Source organism: Bufo bufo, chromosome 1 (genome assembly GCF_905171765.1).
Source record: "Bufo bufo chromosome 1, aBufBuf1.1, whole genome shotgun sequence".
Classification (NCBI taxonomy): domain Eukaryota; kingdom Metazoa; phylum Chordata; class Amphibia; order Anura; family Bufonidae; genus Bufo; species Bufo bufo.
The window spans coordinates 58,833,294-58,851,852 of record NC_053389.1 but is presented as its reverse complement, the minus strand read 5'-3'; the positions used below and the strand labels follow the sequence as shown (position 1 = coordinate 58,851,852).

The 18,559-nt window shown below is 46.0% G+C and overlaps 1 protein-coding gene across 2 annotated transcripts in view; it reads left to right on the top strand.

Annotated features, from left to right (window-relative positions):
• Nucleotides 1-4,177: 4,177 nt before the first annotated feature.
• Nucleotides 4,178-18,559, top strand: part of THY1 (Thy-1 cell surface antigen) — a 30,243-nt gene continuing 15,861 nt past the window's right edge. Inside the window, exon 1 of one of the 2 annotated variants that reach the window (XM_040425072.1) lies at nucleotides 4,178-4,232. The gene's annotated coding sequence lies outside the window, so the exon portion shown is untranslated. Of the gene's footprint in view, nucleotides 4,332-18,559 lie in introns of both variants that reach the window. The other variant, XM_040425080.1, reaches the window with a different exon arrangement.

The window sequence follows — 18,559 nt, the reverse complement described above, 5'->3', positions numbered from 1 at the left end:
GCAAATTGCTGTGTGGGGGCAAATTGCTGTGTGGGGGCAAATTATTATGAGAGGGACTACACTATGTGGGGGCAAATTGCTATGTGGGGGCAGTGTGGGGGCAAATTATTATGAGAGGGACTACACTATGTGGGGGCAAATTGCTGTGTGGGGGCAAATTATTATGAGAGGGACTACACTATGTGGGGGCAAATTGCTATGTGGGGGCAAATTATTATGAGAGGGACTACACTATGTGGGGGCAAATTGCTGTGTGGGGGCAAATTATTATGAGAGGGACTACTATGTGGGGGCAAATTTCTATATGGGGGCAGTGTGGGGGAAACTATTGTGTGGGGGTAATTGCTATGTGGGGACAGTGTGGGGTAATTTCTATGTGAGGACAGTGTGGGGAAATTGCTATGTGGGGACAAATTACTATATGGGGCAGTGTGGGGGCAAATTACTATGTGGGGGCAGTGTGGGGGAAACTATTGTGTGGGGGAAATTGCCATGTGGGGACAGTGAGGGGTAATTTCTATGTGAGGACAGTGCGGGGAAATTGCTATGTGGGGACAAATTACTATATGGGGCAGTGTGGGGGCAAATTACTATGTGGGGGCAGTGTGGGGGAAACTATTGTGTGGGGGAAATTGCCATGTGGGGACAGTGTGGGGTAATTTCTATGTGAGGACAGTGTGGGGAAATTGCTATGTGGGGACAAATTACTATATGGGGCAGTGTGGGGGCAAATTACTATGTGGGGGCAGTGTGGGGGAAACTATTGTGTGGGGGAAATTGCCATGTGGGGACAGTGTGGGGTAATTTCTGTGTGGGGAAATTACTACGGTATGTGGGGACAGTGTGGGGAAATTGCTATGTGGGAAAATTGCTATGTGGGGGCAAATTACTATGTGGGGGCAGTGTGGGGAAAACTATTTTGTGGGGGAACAGTGTGGGGAAATTGCTATGTGGGGGCAAATTACTATGTGGGGGCAGTGTGGTGGAAATTGCAGTGTGGGGGAAATTACTGTGTGGGGGCAAACTACTATATGGGGGCAGTTTGGGGGAAATTACTGTGTGGGGGCAAATTACTATGGGTGGATTACTATGTGGGGGCAGTGTGGTGGAAATTACTATATGGGGGTGTTGCTATTGGGGAGGCACTGTAGGAGCACTGTAGGGGCAATTCTATTATTTCTGGGGACACTATACAGGGATTATTACCTGGAGCACAATACAGGGTGTTATTATTACTGGGGGCACTCTAGGGGACATTATAGCTGCTGTGGACACTATAGGAACATTTGGGGTAATTTATCAAACTGGTGTAACGCAGAACTGGCTTAGTTGCCCATAGCAGCCAATCAGATCTCACATTTCATATTTGACAGCTCTTTTGGAAATCCAGTTCTACTTTACACCAGTTTGATAAATGACCCCAATTATGTCTATTAGGGTCACTATTTTTTCAGCAGTATAGTTCCTGGGGCATTGGGAAGCACAACGGGCACAGTATTGGGGGTGCAGCAGGATGACACTGTGGGGACACCAGGATGAGGAGGTTGATGGAAAAATTGAGAAATCTAATGTGTCTGTGTTACAAACTGTAGAGACGAGATGCGGCTGAAAGAATTTGCCATGGTGGTCTGGGTCAAATGGAGGAGAAGAGGAAAGAGAAGGTCTACATGACAGGAGATGTCACTGGATGTAAGAGGTATGTGGTGCTGTATTCTCCTCCATGTCTTTTTTTATTACAATTATATGTATTTTAAATTTGGCGACCAAATTTTTCAGTTTAGGACCCAATTTGGGGTATTCTTTTTTAGTCTAAAGATGTCATATGGCCTAAGAAGAGACTGTGGCGCCCATGAAGCACCGCAGCCTCTTCATACAAAAAAAAACTAAACTAAAATGGAGAAGGGGGGGCCCAAGTTGGGTAGACAGCCCCGGGCCTATCATGCACTTAATCTGCCCCTGCTCCCAATGAGGGGGTAACTCCTGGTTACCACTCGGAAAACACATCAGAAAATTCGGAAATGAACGAGGGTACAGTTTTAGTGGTGACCACAGAGAAAGACGCATTAAGTTGTCCATGCAAAAATCACTCCAATCAAGAATCTGTCTCACTTGCCAGTCGATGGTAGGGTTATGTTTGCTTAACTATGGTAAGCCCAAAACCATCAGAGCAGGCAGACCCTCCAACACATAACACGAGACAGATTCCTGATGGAAATCACCCACTCTTAAATGGATGTCATTTACCACCTGCGACAGGCATTTTTGGGTAAGAGGTGCAGAATCAATTGCAAAGACAGAAATGCTTCTCTCTAGTGCACTAGTAGTCAACCCATGAATATGAACAAACTGTCCATCAATCAGGTTAACCCCAGCCCCACTGTCGATAAATACCTCGATTTCCACAGTTTTGGACTCTAGCGCCACCTCGGCAGACAGGAGAAATCGGGTACTACCAGTAAATGACAAAAGTAAGATTTCTTGCTCCCCACCCACACCACCAATAGTAATTTGGGGATTAAGCGTTTCCTTGTTTGTTTACACCTTGACGCTGAATGTACGGACAAATATTCACGAAATGTCCCTTCTTTCCACAACAAAAACAGACTTCCTGTTATTGTCTGTCTGGAAGTCCTTACTGCTTCTGGTATTCCGTTCATGTCTGCCTCTGTTCTTGTCAGTCCATGTCTGCCTTCGGAAGAGGGTTCCTGTGTTCCCCGGAGTGGGAATGCCCATTCTCTGCCTTGCTATGCCTTGTCTGTCTCTATGTCTTGTCCCTGTTCTGTACTTTGCCATGCCTTGCTCATCTACTGTCGGTACCTTGTCTGGTATCTCCTTGCTGCCGGCTCCTGCTGCCACTGACTTGGTTTACGCTCTGGAGTAGCCCCATGGCAACTACCGTGGCTCAAGTCTATCCTCACCACCAGAGGCGCTAGTGAAGGTGTTGCTTAGTTACGCCCCCTCCAGAGTATTGCTAGTCAGTGGCGCAGTGGGTTCTCACCCACAGATCTGGTTCAGTACATTGAGGTCTTTTATTATTCTCATTGTGCGTTTCTTGGTTCCTTTGTATGGTTATGTGTTTTGCCTTGTCCAGCTCGTATGATGTCTCGGAGGTCCCGGCACTTGACAATTTAGTTGGACAAAAAAATAAAAAATAAAAAAACAGCAGGTGGCGCAATACAGATACATTTTATTGAATATCTCAGCGGTTACACAAAATATTTAGTTACATGCAATTGCAAAACTATTCAGATCAAGGTGCTGGTTTGAAAACTGTAGAATATTTTTCATGGGACAACCCCTTTAAATATGATGGAATCTGCAAAAATTAAATAAAAAGGTGGGTGTGGTTGGGGGTTCTGATAAACAGCAGCATTATTCCTCACCAGTACACTCAGCTAATGAATTGCCCGTGATAAATGAGTTGACATGTAATTGTGCTGGAGCGGTAGATGTCCCGTTTCCCACGTGGTGCCTTATGCAATTGTATAACAGTTGTAAGCAATAAATAAGCTGTAATGGGACAGAGGTGTCAATAGGGGGGAGTTAACCCTGTCATATACACACTTCTCCACTGTGTGCTCCCGTGGAGGATATCATGGCAGCCCCCAGTTACGTCAGGCTGGTAGCATTTATATAAAATACCTAAAATTACTTTTTGTGTCACCCCTTTGCCCTCATAGATTGTAAGCTCTTGCGAGCAGGGCCCTCATTCCTCTTGTTCTAATTATTGACTTGTCTGTTGCTATGTTATTTATAACTGCGGAATATGTTGGCGCTATTTAAATATTATATTATTATTATTAAAAGCAAAAAAATTATTTTATGCCATGCTCTAAAGTCATATCAGCCCCGTATGTGTAAGTTTTCCTTTTAAAGGTCAATGGGGAATTCTCCGTAATATTATTCGCAACCCTAACGATAAAATGTCGCACGAAATGTAATCCTCACTTTATTTTAGAATTCCCTGTTATAAAACACATGTTCAATCCACAGGCATTACCTTCCATTATCTCTTAAGATAAATTAGATTTTGCCCGATACCGCTGAGCATAATTCCTAAAACATCCTTTTTGGAAAGTTCCAGTGCACTCATGGCACCCACCTCCTCCCCTGCTGTCTGGATGTGGTCCAACTAACCCTCCCCTTACTGCAGTAAGAAGCTGAACACTGCGGCAGAGGGAGGCAGCTGTCTGACTGCAGCAGAGAACCTGCGAACAGACTCAGGGAAGAAGGTAAAGCATCCTTATAGCCAACCCCAGCACATATGCATGCACTGCATTGTATGGAGTAGGACACACAGAAGGACTATGCACAGACGTTCACATCACAGTGTAAGTTTAGTAGCAGTTCATTTGTGTCTTTATATTTTTATGAGAACTCACATAGAGGGCATCAGACGGGAGGATACATGTTAGAACACTAGGTATAAGTAAATGGGGTAATAGTAGGAGCCAAAAAAGTCCTATACACACCAATGGATTGTCATTGTATCACCATGTCTTATACCTTCAGACGGGACTGCAGGTAAATTTATTGCTACTCAGAAAGCTAGAAGAATTTACAAAGGGTTAAATGACAAAATTCTGTACTCCTATATCCATAGGCACCTATAAGTAACTAGGGAATAACCTATATAATGTATAAGAGGCAGAGCCGTGTATAATGTGACCTTCGGAAATGCTCCTCTCTTGCCTTTAAGGACACTGGATACTTGCAGCCTACGCCCTGCAGACAGTCGAAAAATCATCATCATAATGATTTTCCGATTCTGTGAGATATGCAAAAAAAAATCTATTAAAAAGGTTAATTTAAAAAAAGCATAAAGTTCACAAAGCAAAAATATTATAAATATAATATAATATAATGAAAAGGGAACAATCAAGGGACAAGGCTGGACAAGACTTGTGGACTTTCGGTTCTATTCTACGCAGCATAAGGTACATAGATTACAAACGTAGGCTTTCATATTAGACACATATAAAATGTAGAAAAAGATTACAAAGCTCTGTAAACAGGTGATAAAACAGCAATAAAGCAGGTCATCAGATATAAAAAGTAGAAAAGATTGTTTTTTGTTGTATTAGCTTTTATTGAAGGGAATTCTCTATTTGAACATCAGGTAATTTATATGTACAGGTTAATAGAGTAAAATACATTATATATATATATACATTTTTAATTATCTAAAAAATCTGAATTTCATATAAAACAATGCTATTCCCTACAAACTTACATGGGACGCTCATCAGATAAAATATTACGGTAATTGCTTCACTGCCCTCTAATGGCCACCAGCTTCATTGACCCAAGGACAAATATTATTGATATATGTTTTATTATATTCCAATTAAACACAAAATATATTCAAATAAATTAATTTAATCAAAACCCCCTAAACCTCCTCTGACAATCAGGGGTGTGTCCTGCATGTCTTACACTGGGTGACTTAAACCAGTCATACACATTAACCCCTTTCAGGACCCTGCGATTTTTTTGTTTTTGCATTTTCATTTTTTGCTCCCTACTATCACAGAGCCATAACTTTTTTATTTTTCCGTTCAAATAGCCGTAGGAGGGCTTGTTTTTTTTTACTTTCTAATAGCACCATTTAGTATTGCATATGTTGTAGTGGAAAGCTGGGAAAAATTCCAAATGGGGTGGAATTGGGAAAATACACGATTCTGCCACCGTTTTATGGTTTGTTTGTTTTTACCGCATTCATTATGTAGTAAAACTGACCTGTGTCCTTCATTCTCTGGGTCAGTACGATTACAATGATACCACATTTATATATTTTTTTTCTTGTGTTTTAATACTGAAAAAAACAAGGGCTCATTTGTTGAACAGCAGTTTTATTTAATTTATTTATACCATTTTGGGATGTGTATGACTTTTTGATCACGTTTTATTCAATTATTTTCAGAAAGTTGAAGCAATAAAAAAAATGGCAATTTGGCCATATTGATTTTGTTCTGTAAGGCCTCCTGCACACAAACTTGTTCCCCCCTATGGTCGTGCTGCGGGCCGCAATGCATGAACACCATCTGTGGGGCAGCCGCAGCGTATCCCGGACCCATTCACTTTAATGGGTCTGCGATCCGGCCGTTCCGCAAAAAGATAGGACATGTTCTATCTTTTTGCGGAACGGAAGTACGGGACGAAACCCACGGATGCACTGCGTAGTGCTCCCATAGGGTTTCGTTCCGTGCTTCCGTTTCGCACCATTCCGCATCTCCGGATTTTCAGACCGATTGAAGTGAATGCGTCCACATCCGTGATGTGCAATGCACACAGAACGGTGCCCGTGTATTGAAGATCCGCAAATGCGGTCCGCAATACGGCAACGGGAAGCACACGAGCCCTTAGGCCTCTTTTTACACGGGCGTTGCGGGAAAATGTGCGGGTGCGTTGCGGGAACACCCGCGATTTTTCCGCGCGAGTGCAAAACATTGTAATGCGTTTTGCACTCGCGTGAGAAAAATCGCGCGTGTTTTATAAGGGAAAATAATAGCATTCTGAATACAGAATGCATAGTAAAACATCGCTGGAGGGGTTAAAAAAAAACAAAAACATTTTTAACTCACCTTAGTCAACTTGTTCGCGGCCCGGCATCTCCTTCTGGCTTCATCTGATCTCTGTGCAGCAACAGGACCTGTGGTGACGTCATTCCGGTCATCACATGGTACGTCACATGATCTTTTACCATGGTGATTCACCATGGTAAAAGATCATGTGACGTACCATGTGATGACCGGAGTGACGTCATCAAAGGTCCTTGATCCTATAATTAATGCTCACCACAGGTCCTATTCAGTAAAGGGGACAGAAGGAGATGCCGACATCGCGATCAAGTGGACTAAGGTGAGTTAAATGATTTTTTATTTTTTTAACCCCTCCAGCGCTAGTTTACTATGCATTCTGTATTCAGAATGCTATTATTTTCCCTTATAACCATGTTATAAGGGAAAATAATAATGATCGGGTCTCCATACCGATCGTCTCCTAGCAACCATGCGTGAAAATCGCACCGCATCCGCACTTGCTTGCGGATGCTTGCGATTTTCACGCAACCCCATTCACCCCTATGGGGCTTGCGTTACGTGAAAAACGCACAAAGAGGAGCATGCTGCGATTTTCACGCAACGCACAAGTGATGCGTGAAAATCACCGCTCGTGTGCACAGTCCCATAGAAATGAATGGGTCAGGATTCCGTGCGGATGCAATGCGTTCAACTCACGCAACGCATCCGCGCGGAAAACTCGCTCGTGTGAAAGGGGCCTTAGTGTTCTCCAGGAGTCCACCACACCCAGACTTGGAAACCGAATTTAAGACCGTTCGTGTGCAGGAGGCCTTATGCTGTACACCGTATGGGATATATTTTACGAGTACAAACGTTTTCAGACACGGCAATGCCTTTGATGTTTATGTTTTTTATTGTTCATTTACTTTTATTTTAATTTTGGGGAAAGGGGTGGTGATTTGATCTTTTATATATATATATATATATATATATATATATATATATACAGTTGCAAGAAAAAGTATGTGAACTCTTTGGAATGATATGGATTTCTGCACAAATTGGTCATAAAATGTGATCTGATCTTCATCTAAGTTACAACAATAGACAATCGCAGTCTGCTTAAACTAATAACACACAAAGAATTAAATGTTACCATGTTTTTATTGAACACACCATGTAAACCTTCACAGTGCAGGTGGAAAAGGTATGTGAACCCTTGGATTTAAAGGGAGTCTGTCATTAGCATTTCACTTTTTTAACCCTTCCCATAGCTCCCTAGCATGCTTACATTTAATAAAAACGTTACCTCTGGCATCAATCCTGGACTTATAGAACCATCAAAAACAATCTTTATAACTTATGCAAATGAGGGCTCGCAAGTGCCCAGGGGCGGCGTTACACTCGTAGGTGCCCTGCTTGCTCAGCCTTTTCATTGCGTCCCCCCGCCCCTTCCTACCCTCCGCCCGCCCATGCTTTCCCTCTGACCGCCTTTCTACTAACTTGTTATTCCGCCGAGATCCCGCACCTGCGCAGTCAGTCCGTCGGCCGGCGCATGCGCACTGCGATGCCCATTCCTTGTACGGCATCACAGTAACTATTGCACATGCGCCGGCTAACGGCGCGAAGCCGGCGCGTGCGCATTGATTAATGTGATGCCATACAAGGAATGGGCATCGCAGTGCGCATGCGATGGCCGACGGACTGAGTGCGCAGGCCGCGGGATCTCGGCGGAATAACAAGTTAGTAGAAAGGTGGTCAGAGGGAAAGGATGGGCGGAGGGTAGGAAGGGGCGGGGGGACGCAATGAAAAGGCTGAGCAAGCAGGGCACCTACAAGTGTAACACCGCCCCTGGGCACTTGCGAGCCCTCATTTGCATAAGTTATAAAGATTGTTTTTGATGGTTCTATAAGTACAGGATTGATGCCAGAGGTAACGTTTTTATTAAAAGTAAGCATGCTAGGGAGCTATGGGAAGGGTTAAAAAAGTGAAATGCTGATGACAGACTCCCTTTAATAACTGGTTGAACCTCCTTTGGCAGCAATAACTTCAACCAAACGTTTCCTGTAGTTGCAGATCAGACGTGCACAACAGTCAGGAGTAATTCTTGACCATTCCTCTTTACAGAACTGTTTCAGTTCAGCAATATTCTTGGGATGTCCGGTGTGAATCGCTTTCTTGAGGTCATGCCACAGCATCTCAATTGGGTTGAGGTCAGGACTCTGACTGGGCCACTCCAGAAGGCGTATTTTCTTCTGTTTAAGCCATTCTGTTGTTGATTTACTTCTATGCTTTGGGTAGTTGTCCTGTTGCAACACCCATCTTCTGTTGAGCTTCAGCTGGTGGACAGATGGCCTTAAGTTCTCCTGCAAAATTACTTCATAAACTTGGGAATTAATTTTTCCTTCGATGATAGCAATCCGTCTAGGCCCTGACGCAGCAAAGAAGCCCCAAACCATGATGCCCCCACCACCATACTTCACAGTTGGGATGAGGTTTTGATGTTGGTGTGCTGTCCCTCTTTTTCTCCACACATAGTGTTGTGTGTTTCTTCCAAACAACTCAACTTTGGTTTCATCTGTCCACAGAATATTTTGCCAGTATTGCTGTGGAACATCCAGGTGCTCTTGTGCAAACTGTAAACATGCAGCAATATTTTTTTTGGACAGCAGTGGCTTCCTCTGTGGTATCCTCCCATGAAATCCATTCTTGTTTAGTGTTTTACATATCGTAGATTCGCTAACAGGGATGTTAGCATATGCCAGAGACTTTTGTAAGTCTTTAGCTGACACGCTAGGATTCTTCTTCACCTCATTGAGCAGTCTGCGCTGTGCTCTTGCAGTCATCTTTACAGGACGGCCACTCCTAGGGAGAGTAGCAGCAGTGCTGAACTTTCTCCATTTATAGACAATTTGTCTTACCGTGGACTGATGAACAGCAAGGCTTTTGGAGATACTTTTAGACCCCTTTCCAGCTTTATGCAAGTCAACAATTCTTAATCATAGGTCTTCTGAGAGCTCTTTTGTGTGAGGCATCATTCACATCAGGCAATGCTTCTTGTGAAAAGCAAACCCAGAACTGGTGTGTTTTTTTTATAGGACAGGGCAGCTGTAACCAACACCTCCAATCTCATCTCATTGATTGGACTCCAGTTGGCTGACACCTCACTCCAATTAGCTCTTGGAGATGTCATTAGTCTAGGGGTTCACATACTTTTTCCACCTACACTGTGAATGTTTACATGGTGTGTTCAAAAAAAACATGGTAACATTTAATTCTTTGTGTGTTATTAGTTTAAGCAGACTGTGATTGTCTATTGTTGTGACTTAGATGAAGATCAGATCACATTTTATGACCAATTTGTGCAGAAATCCATATCATTCCAAAGGGTTCACATACTTTTTCTTGCAACTGTACATATATATTTTATATATTTAAAAAATATATATATTTTTTTAGGCCCCCAAATGGTCCCCACCATGCAACCATTACGTTGCCTTTTATATAAAGTAATGCATTTGTATCCATAAGGCCTCATTCATACATACGTGAAAGCCCATCCTGCCATCCAGCTGAGTGCACGAGCGCACGGCGTCATTGGTTGCTATGACGCTGTGCGCTTTGTGCCACCACTTCTGTATAGTAATACGCTCGTATAGATCATATGAGTGTATTACTGTACAGTGGTGGCGGCACGAAGCGCATGGCGTCATAGCAACCAATGACGCCGTGCGCTCGTGCACACAGCAGGACGGGTTTTCACGGACCGTATGTGTAAATGAGGCCTTATAGAATAGAAAAGCTCAGTATATTCCAATGTAGTGTTGCCACCTGCAGGCCTGAATTGAAATATATCAGTAATAGGCCTAAAAGCCTAGTACAGGCTCTGGCTTATTACTTCTATGGAATACCTTCCTCAATCCAAGCCAGGGTAAAGCATTCTTGCCCAGGAAGCATGTGGTTCGGGGATAATTGCTTTTCAGACCATTGCATGTGAGGAGTTAAATGTCCTCGATCAGCATCATCACTGATCGCAGACACAGCAGGAACCTGGCAGCTATGTCCCTCGCTCTGTACATGTACGGCAGATGTCAGGAAGTGGAACCCATCGACTTCAGCAGAACTAGCTGACTATCTAATACTGTATGTACGAGGGCCTCTTTCCCGGCTGCAGATGTTAAATAGAGGCATCAAGCTGATGGATTTCAACATTTCTGATCTTTTTGATCTTGAGGACATAAGCTGCTGTGTTTCTGAGCAGATTCTCATGTGGAAAAACTGCAGCATAATGCAGTACCAGCAAAGTGTATGAGATTGTATGAGATTAAGTTCAATTAAGAAGTAAATTCTTTGCGCAGTTCTTTTGTACAGATTTCACTCTTTTTTAAAGTAAGGGCTTGTTCACACGACCGTATGGCTTTTTCAGTGTTTTGCAGGCCATTTTTAACAGATCCGTTTTTCAGTTTTTTGTTTCAGTAGTGTTTCTGGTTCTGTTCCGTTTTTTCCGTATGGCATATACAGTAATTACATAGAAAAAATTGGGCTGGGCATAAAATTTTCAATAGATGGTTCCGCAAAAACGGAACGGATACGGAAGACATACGGGGTACATTCCGTATGTGTTCTGTTTTTTTTTTCCGGACCCATTGACTTGAATGGAGCCACGGAATGTGATTTGCGGGCAATAATAGGACATATTCTATCTTTGAACGGAACAGAAAAACGGAAATACGGATACGGAATGCATACGGAGTACATTCCGTTTTTTTTGCAGAACCATTGAAATGAATGGTTCCGTATACTGACCTTATACGGAACACAAAAAACGGCCCGTATGAAGAACACAAAAAACGAGCCCTAACACATGTGTTTTTCGGTGGGAAGCACACAGCCGTTGCCCGGCCGTGTCCGTATTGGGGCCCACAAACGACGGGTCTGCAATAGGCAGGCACCGGCTGTGTGCACCCCGCATCATGGATGCGGACCCATTCAGAGGTACGGAACCCCACGGAAGCACTACAGTTTCTCTCCGTGCCTCCGCACTGCAAAAAAAATACATGTTCTATTTTTTTTTTGCAGTGCGGAAGGATCACGGACCCATTCAAGATATTGCCCGTGCATTGGGGACGGCAAATTACGGTCCCCAATGCATGGAACGGCTGACCAATGGCCATGTGCATGAGCCCAAGTCCACATGGAAAATAATGTGGAATTTCTGCAAGACAGCCCGCACCTGAGGGTGAATGTCCACAAAAAGGCTTCGTAAGGGCTCATGCACACAAAGGTTTTTTGCGTTCTGTATACGTGCCGTATTTTGATTTCGTATACGGTCCGTATATGGAACCATTCATTCCAGTGGGTCTGCAAAAGATGCGGACAGCACTATGTGTGCTGTCGGCATCCGTTGCTCTGTTCCATGGCCCCACAAAAATTAGGAGGCATGTCCTATTCTTGTCCGTTTTGCGGACAAGAATAGGGATTTCTATAATGGGCCTCCTGTTCCTTTCCGCAAATTGCGGAAGGCACACAGGCAGCATCCGTTTATTGCGGATCCGCAATTTGCGGACCGCAAAAAAACAGCACGGTCGTGTGCATGAGCCCTAAGGTAGAGTTCACATCTCTGTTTCATTTTCTGTTCTTCTAATCCAGGGATGCCCAACTACAATTCCCAGCATGCCCTAATAGCTGTAGGCTGTCCAGGCATACTGGGAGTTGTAGTTGAAAGCAAGATCAAAAAGATGCATGGCACTCACCATCCATGTTCATGTTCACGCTTCTTTATTAGTGATTGCAGAGTTACATGCAGGGGCAGACTCACATGGAGTATAAGTTAACAGCGACGGCCGTTTCGCGATGTGACCGCTTCCTCCGGCTGTTTGATTCACTCTGTGGATCGTGTGCGCGCTGGCCTATAGCCTCATAAGGGGGAGGGTTCAACCGACCCATCACTCAAAAACCCCTGACGTCACACCAGCAGCGCACACCTGAAACACAGGTGCATCAATCCATTAGTGCAATTTTAAAAACAAAAGTAACAAAAGGTGAAATACAAGTTACAACAATTGCAGAGTATTTTAAGACTTAGAAGTATCAATAGCCAGGATGTAAGTTTCCTGAGACAGGCGAATGAACTGAGGGATAGATTGGTTCAACGCGGATACCCGCCAGAGCAATTGGATGTAGCTTTGGAAAGGGCAAGTGCCCAAATGCAGCGATCATTGATGAAGCGCAGAAAAAGTGGGGTAAAAAATGATGCAGAGAAAAAGGACAGGGTTGTGTTTGTATTTAAGCATAGTTCCATGGCTAATTGTATAAAAAGAACTATGTGCCGGCATACATACATAATTCCTCTGGGTAGCCATTTTGTATGCTTCTGGCCTATGTAAAAGAACAGTGAACTCTCATCTTCCTGAAGCCTGGGTCAAGTATGATATAGATGGACACTTTTATTACCACTACTCTGTGAGGCCGGCTATAAAAGGTCATAAAGGCTATACCAGGCCCAGCTCATCCTGTCCTATAAGATAAAGATCAGCTCGCTGTCAAGCCTGGCTGGAGCGTGACGTCATTAATTTCCAGGTCTGGTTTGAGGAGAGCTAATAGCCCTTAATTAGCTCTGGGCATAAAACCAGTCCACTTTCATATTTCATTTATGAATCAACTTATGCCCTTTCTGACACCAGATCCAGGCTCTAACAGAGTATTGTGATTAATTGGGTATCAAATATGACCAGGGGATGTGATTCTGTAGCTCACCTATGGGTGGTAGAAGAACTACAGGTCCCAGCATTACCGTGTGTGGTCTCATTCTGTATGTAAATAAATAAGGATCGCAAATATGTATTCTGTATAAAAAATATGCCGATGTATCAGGGAGATACGGGCTTAAGTATAATCCTCATTGTAGGAACTGAACTTTGATGGGGGTCATAAAACACTTGGAGGCCAATCCCTAGGCTTCACAGTCACTCTGCTGCCATTGGCTGACAGGAGTAAGTCTCCTGCCCATGGCAGAGTTCATAAAGATCCGTGCACAAGGACAGAGGAGGGAGACCCATGGAACATCACCAGACACTTAATTGGACATTGACGGCTTATCCCTGTATCAGAAGAACTTTGAGGGTCTCCCCTGATACATACTGAACGGGGTTTGCAAGGATTCAAAAAGGACATATGAACGACCATCTGAAACCCTCCAGAGAAACTAAGTATTCTTTCATCTTTTTCCCTTTCATTTGAACTGTCGTGATTATTTATATTGTTATTATTATTCTGTAGATTTATAGTCATTTTCATTAGATTTGTATGCACTGCTTTTTACCTCTTATTAAAGATTATAAAATCTAAGTGGCCAAGTCTTCCATATTCTAAGCTGCTGAACAACGTACCTTGCCTTTGAAGAGACGTTACCAGGTAGTTAGTTAAATTGCACTTAGGAATTGTAGCTGGGGGTGATTGACTGCGGTTGGTCAGTAAGTGATATCCGGTTCATCCACTGATCTGTGTGATAGTGAATGACCCGGATAGTCGGCTCGTGGACCGGGAACCCACGTGGTGGCAGTTACCAAAGTGTAGTGGGGGGTGTTAGCCGGATGGTAATACCCCGGTCACGTGAGGTCTCTGTGTGTGCGCAGACTCCGTCACAGACCACTACGTCAGAGCTGTGGGATCCGGACCGATCGGATCCATAGTTTGTGACATTTTCTGGTGGCAGCTTACGGGATTCTGTATGCTTAGAATATTAGTGCATGAAGTTATGTCCATAACTCTGTACTAAAGGATTGAAAAATTCTGGAAAACGAAGCACAGTGCATTAGTTTTGATAGAATAATAATTCACGACAGTACCCTCCCCTCTCTCTTGTTTTCTGTCCTATCTTTTATTTGGCAATAATGTCCGAATCCGTGAATTATGACGTCCTGAGCGTGTCTGATATCACAGCTCTGTGTGAGCACAAAGGCATCCAAGTATATGGGAAAAATAAGACTGTCCTTATCCAGGAGTTATGTGCACGGAGGAGTCAAGAGTCATCCCTGCAGGATTCAGAGAATGGAGGACACTCAGGGGCCCTTGAGCCAGGTGACCCCTTCCAGAATGAGGATGCTGAACTGGGAGGAGGACAGCCTGCTGGGGCTTGCAGTCCTCTAGCTGGACATAACTCTGTCTCTATGCCATCCCAAAATGGTCTGGACCAACTAATGCTCAGTAACCCGGACTTATATTTTCGGCTGCTGGAGGCACGTCGGGCAGAGCGCCAGGCTGAGCGCGAGGCTGCAGAACGGGAAGCTGTCCGCAGGCATGAACTGGACATGGCCCGAATACAGCTTCAGGGGTCCGACCGGCATGCTACATCCACACGCCCATCCCTGATGGTCAAGCCAAAACTGCCTGTGATGGAGTCTGAAAACTGTGACATTGATCTTTTCCTGCATGCTTTTGAAACCTCATGCCAGCAGTACCAGGTACCAGAGCCACAGTGGGCGGGACATCTAATGTCCGCACTGAAGGGCAAAGCTATGGAGGCCCTGGTCGGACTACCATTAGCAGAGCGTACCAGTTACGCGGTCATCAAAAAGGCTATTCTGGTCAAGTACCAGCTGACTCCAGAGACTTACCGTTTACGGTTCCGGTCCTTGCGGAGAGGGCCCGGAGATACTTTTATGGACCATCTGGGCAAGTTGCAGACCACCTTCCAACAGTGGTCTGATCCCCTCACAGAGGACACCAAGCAGTCCCTGGCGGATCTGATGGTCCGAGAACAGTTTGTCTCCAATTGCCCCACGGATGTGCAAAAATATGTATGTGAGCACAAGCCGAAGAGTGCGCGAGAGGCGGCCGAGCTAGCCAATGAATACGTCGCCATGCCCAGCACTCGGGCATTCAAAGACACTCTGTCCCGCCTGGGAGGAACCTCTTCATCTGCTTCTTCCTCCCGGCCAGCTTTGTCGGTTCCGGTCCAGCGACCCTTTCACAGGCCTGCACAAAGACCCGAAGGAGTCAAGCCAGCACCGACAGACGTACGCAAGTGCTATGCGTGCGGCAAGCCAGGACACCTCAGCCACTCGTGCCCGGAGAAGAAGACAGCACCCCCTGGCAAGCTTGCCCGCAACCCATCATCTGTGCTGTTGGTGAATGGAGCTGCAAGACACACCGCAGACAACCTACAGTCGGTTACTGTGGGCAACCGGTGCACCACAGGCTTCCGCGATACAGGAGCCGAAGTCACACTAGTTCGGCCTGAACTAGTGGATGACGCAGACCTTATTCCCGGCAAAAGCCTCACCATCACGGGAGTTGGGGGGGTGAGCCCTAATGTTCCCCTAGCTCGTGTTTTCCTTGATTGGGGGGCTGGGAGTGGAGTAAGGGAGGTGGGAGTCTCTGCGGAGATCCCCACAAATGTTTTATTAGGCACTGACCTAGGACGATTGGTCTCGTGCTACGTGCCCCCTGGAAGCACACAGGACTCACCCGTCCCTATGGAGGTCCCTGGACATACCGAGGTACTGTGCAAGGATGTTTGCGTAACATCAGAAAACCTTGGGGATGGACCGTGGGAGGTGGGAGGTGGGGTGTGTGGGAGCAGTTCTCCTACGACAGGAGATGTAGAGGGGATGGCGGGTGTATGTACACAGGTAGCGGACATGTGTTTAACTGATTCAAGTTGTGAAAATGTTAAATGTGATGACATTATTGTGCCTGTGTTTCCCGTCACTCGCAGGGCTGCAAAAGCCACAGCGGAACGCTCCATTGGGGAAGAGCAAGTGGAAGTTTCCCCTTCCCTCGGTTCGGACCCCGTGGACTTAACCGCGTCAAAGCCTCAGCCACTGTCCCTGTTCGCCACAGGACAGCTGGCTGGGACTTGTAGTGCCGCCTTTGAGCAGGCCCTGCGAGATGACCCTACCTTGGAGCAGCTAAGAGGGTTAGCTGCCAGCCCTCCCACTGAGGGAGACAAATACCGAGTGTGTTGGGACAATGGGAAACTGTATAAGGAGGACATCTCCCACAGTGACAGTAGGGTGGGGCCACTCAAGAGGCAGCTCATTGTACCTGTGCAGTTCAGGGAACAATTACTGCAAGTGGCTCATGAGATCCCCTTAGCTGGTCACCTGGGAATAACCAAAACAAAGTCCCGGGTGATGCAGAATTTTTCCTGGCCTGGCCTCGGGGCAGAGTCTGGCGACCCCTGTCAGCGAGTTGGCAAAGCAGGAGACCGTCACCGAGCTCCATTGAATCCCTTACCGATAATTGATGAACCCTTCAGGAGGGTGGCCGTGGACATCATTGGTCCGCTGGCCATCCCCAGCAGTTCGGGTAAACGGTTCATATTAACCCTGGTGGATTACGCGACGCGCTACCCAGAAGCAGTGGCGTTATCCTCCATTAGGGCGGACAAGGTTGCGGACGCCATGCTGGGGATCTTCACGAGATTGGGATTCCCAGCTGAGCTTCACAGCGACCAAGGACCTCAGTTTATGTCTGAACTAATGCAGGGGCTCTGTAGGAAAATACAGGTGAACCATATCGTAGCCAGCCCTTACCACCCACAAACAAACGGCCTCTGTGAGCGCTTCAACGGGACGTTGAAGCAGATGCTGAAGACGTTCGTGGAGGCGCAAGGGACGGACTGGGAACGATATCTACCTCACCTGCTATTTGCCTACAGAGAGGTTCCCCAGGAGTCAACCGGGTTTTCGCCCTTTGAACTCCTGTATGGGCGACGAGTAAGAGGTCCCCTAGACCTAATCAGAGAGTCTTGGGAAGGCAAGGTTGCCGGAACGGAAGTCTCTGTTGTAGACTATGTCCTCAGGTTCCGAGACAAAATGGAGTCGCTTGTAGGTCTGGTACAGGAGAACATGGTGCAGGCCCAAAGCAAACAGAAGCAGTGGTATAACCGCACTGCCCGAGAGAGAATCTACCAGGAGGGGCAGAAGGTTTATGTCCTGCTGCAAATGCGGCAAAACAAACTGCAAGCTGCATGGGAAGGGCCGTACCCCATTGTCAAACGTCTGAGTAAGGTAATTTATGTGGTGGGCCTTGGAGAGGGAGGTAGGAGACAGAAGACGTTTCACGTCAACATGCTCAAGGAGCATCACGAGAGAACGCCACATGTTATGCCGGTTTGCAGCCTGCCCGAAAGGGAGGAGGCCGACCCCCTACTAGATCTGCTAGCTGACACTCGAGAGTTGGAGGTGGACTTAACCCTCAACCCTCAACTCTCGTCCCAGCAGAGATCTCAGCTCTTAGAAGTGTTGACGGCTCACCGTGACACTTTTACAGGGAAACCCGGGAGAACACACCTTGCAGTCCATCATGTGGACACAGGTACACATGCTCCCACAAAGCAGTCCGCCTACCGTGTCTCAATGGAGGTCCAGGCAGACCTCAGGAGGGAGATCGAGGAGATGAAGCAGCTCGGGGTCATTCAGAAATCCCACAGCGCTTGGGCCTCACCGGTGGTTCTGGTCCCGAAGAAAGATCAGACAACCAGCTTCTGTGTGGATTATCGGAAACTGAATGCCATCACAACCTCGGATGCTTACCCCATGCCCAGGATTGATGAACTGTTAGATAAGTTGGCAGGAGCCAGCTACCTGACAATCATGGACCTGAGCAGGGGGTATTGGCAGATTCCCCTGACCTCTGAGGCTCAGGAGAAGTCGGCCTTCATCACCCCTTTTGGCTTATACGAATTTACTGTAATGCCGTTTGGGATGAAGAATGCGCCAGCCACCTTTCAAAGGCTTGTGAATGACTTGCTGGAAGGACTAGAAGAATGTGCTGTCGCCTATTTAGACGACATTGCCGTGTATAGCCCCACGTGGAAGGAGCACCTGGTGCACCTGTCGCAAGTACTGGACAAACTTGCTGCGGCTGGACTAACTGTTAAGCCTAGCAAGTGCCAGCTGGGCATGAATGAGGTCACTTACTTAGGCCACAGAGTAGGAGGAGGCACACTGAGGCCTGAAATAGAGACGGTGGAAGCCATTACGAGATGGCCAACACCCCTCACCAAGAAACAGGTCATGTCTTTCTTGGGA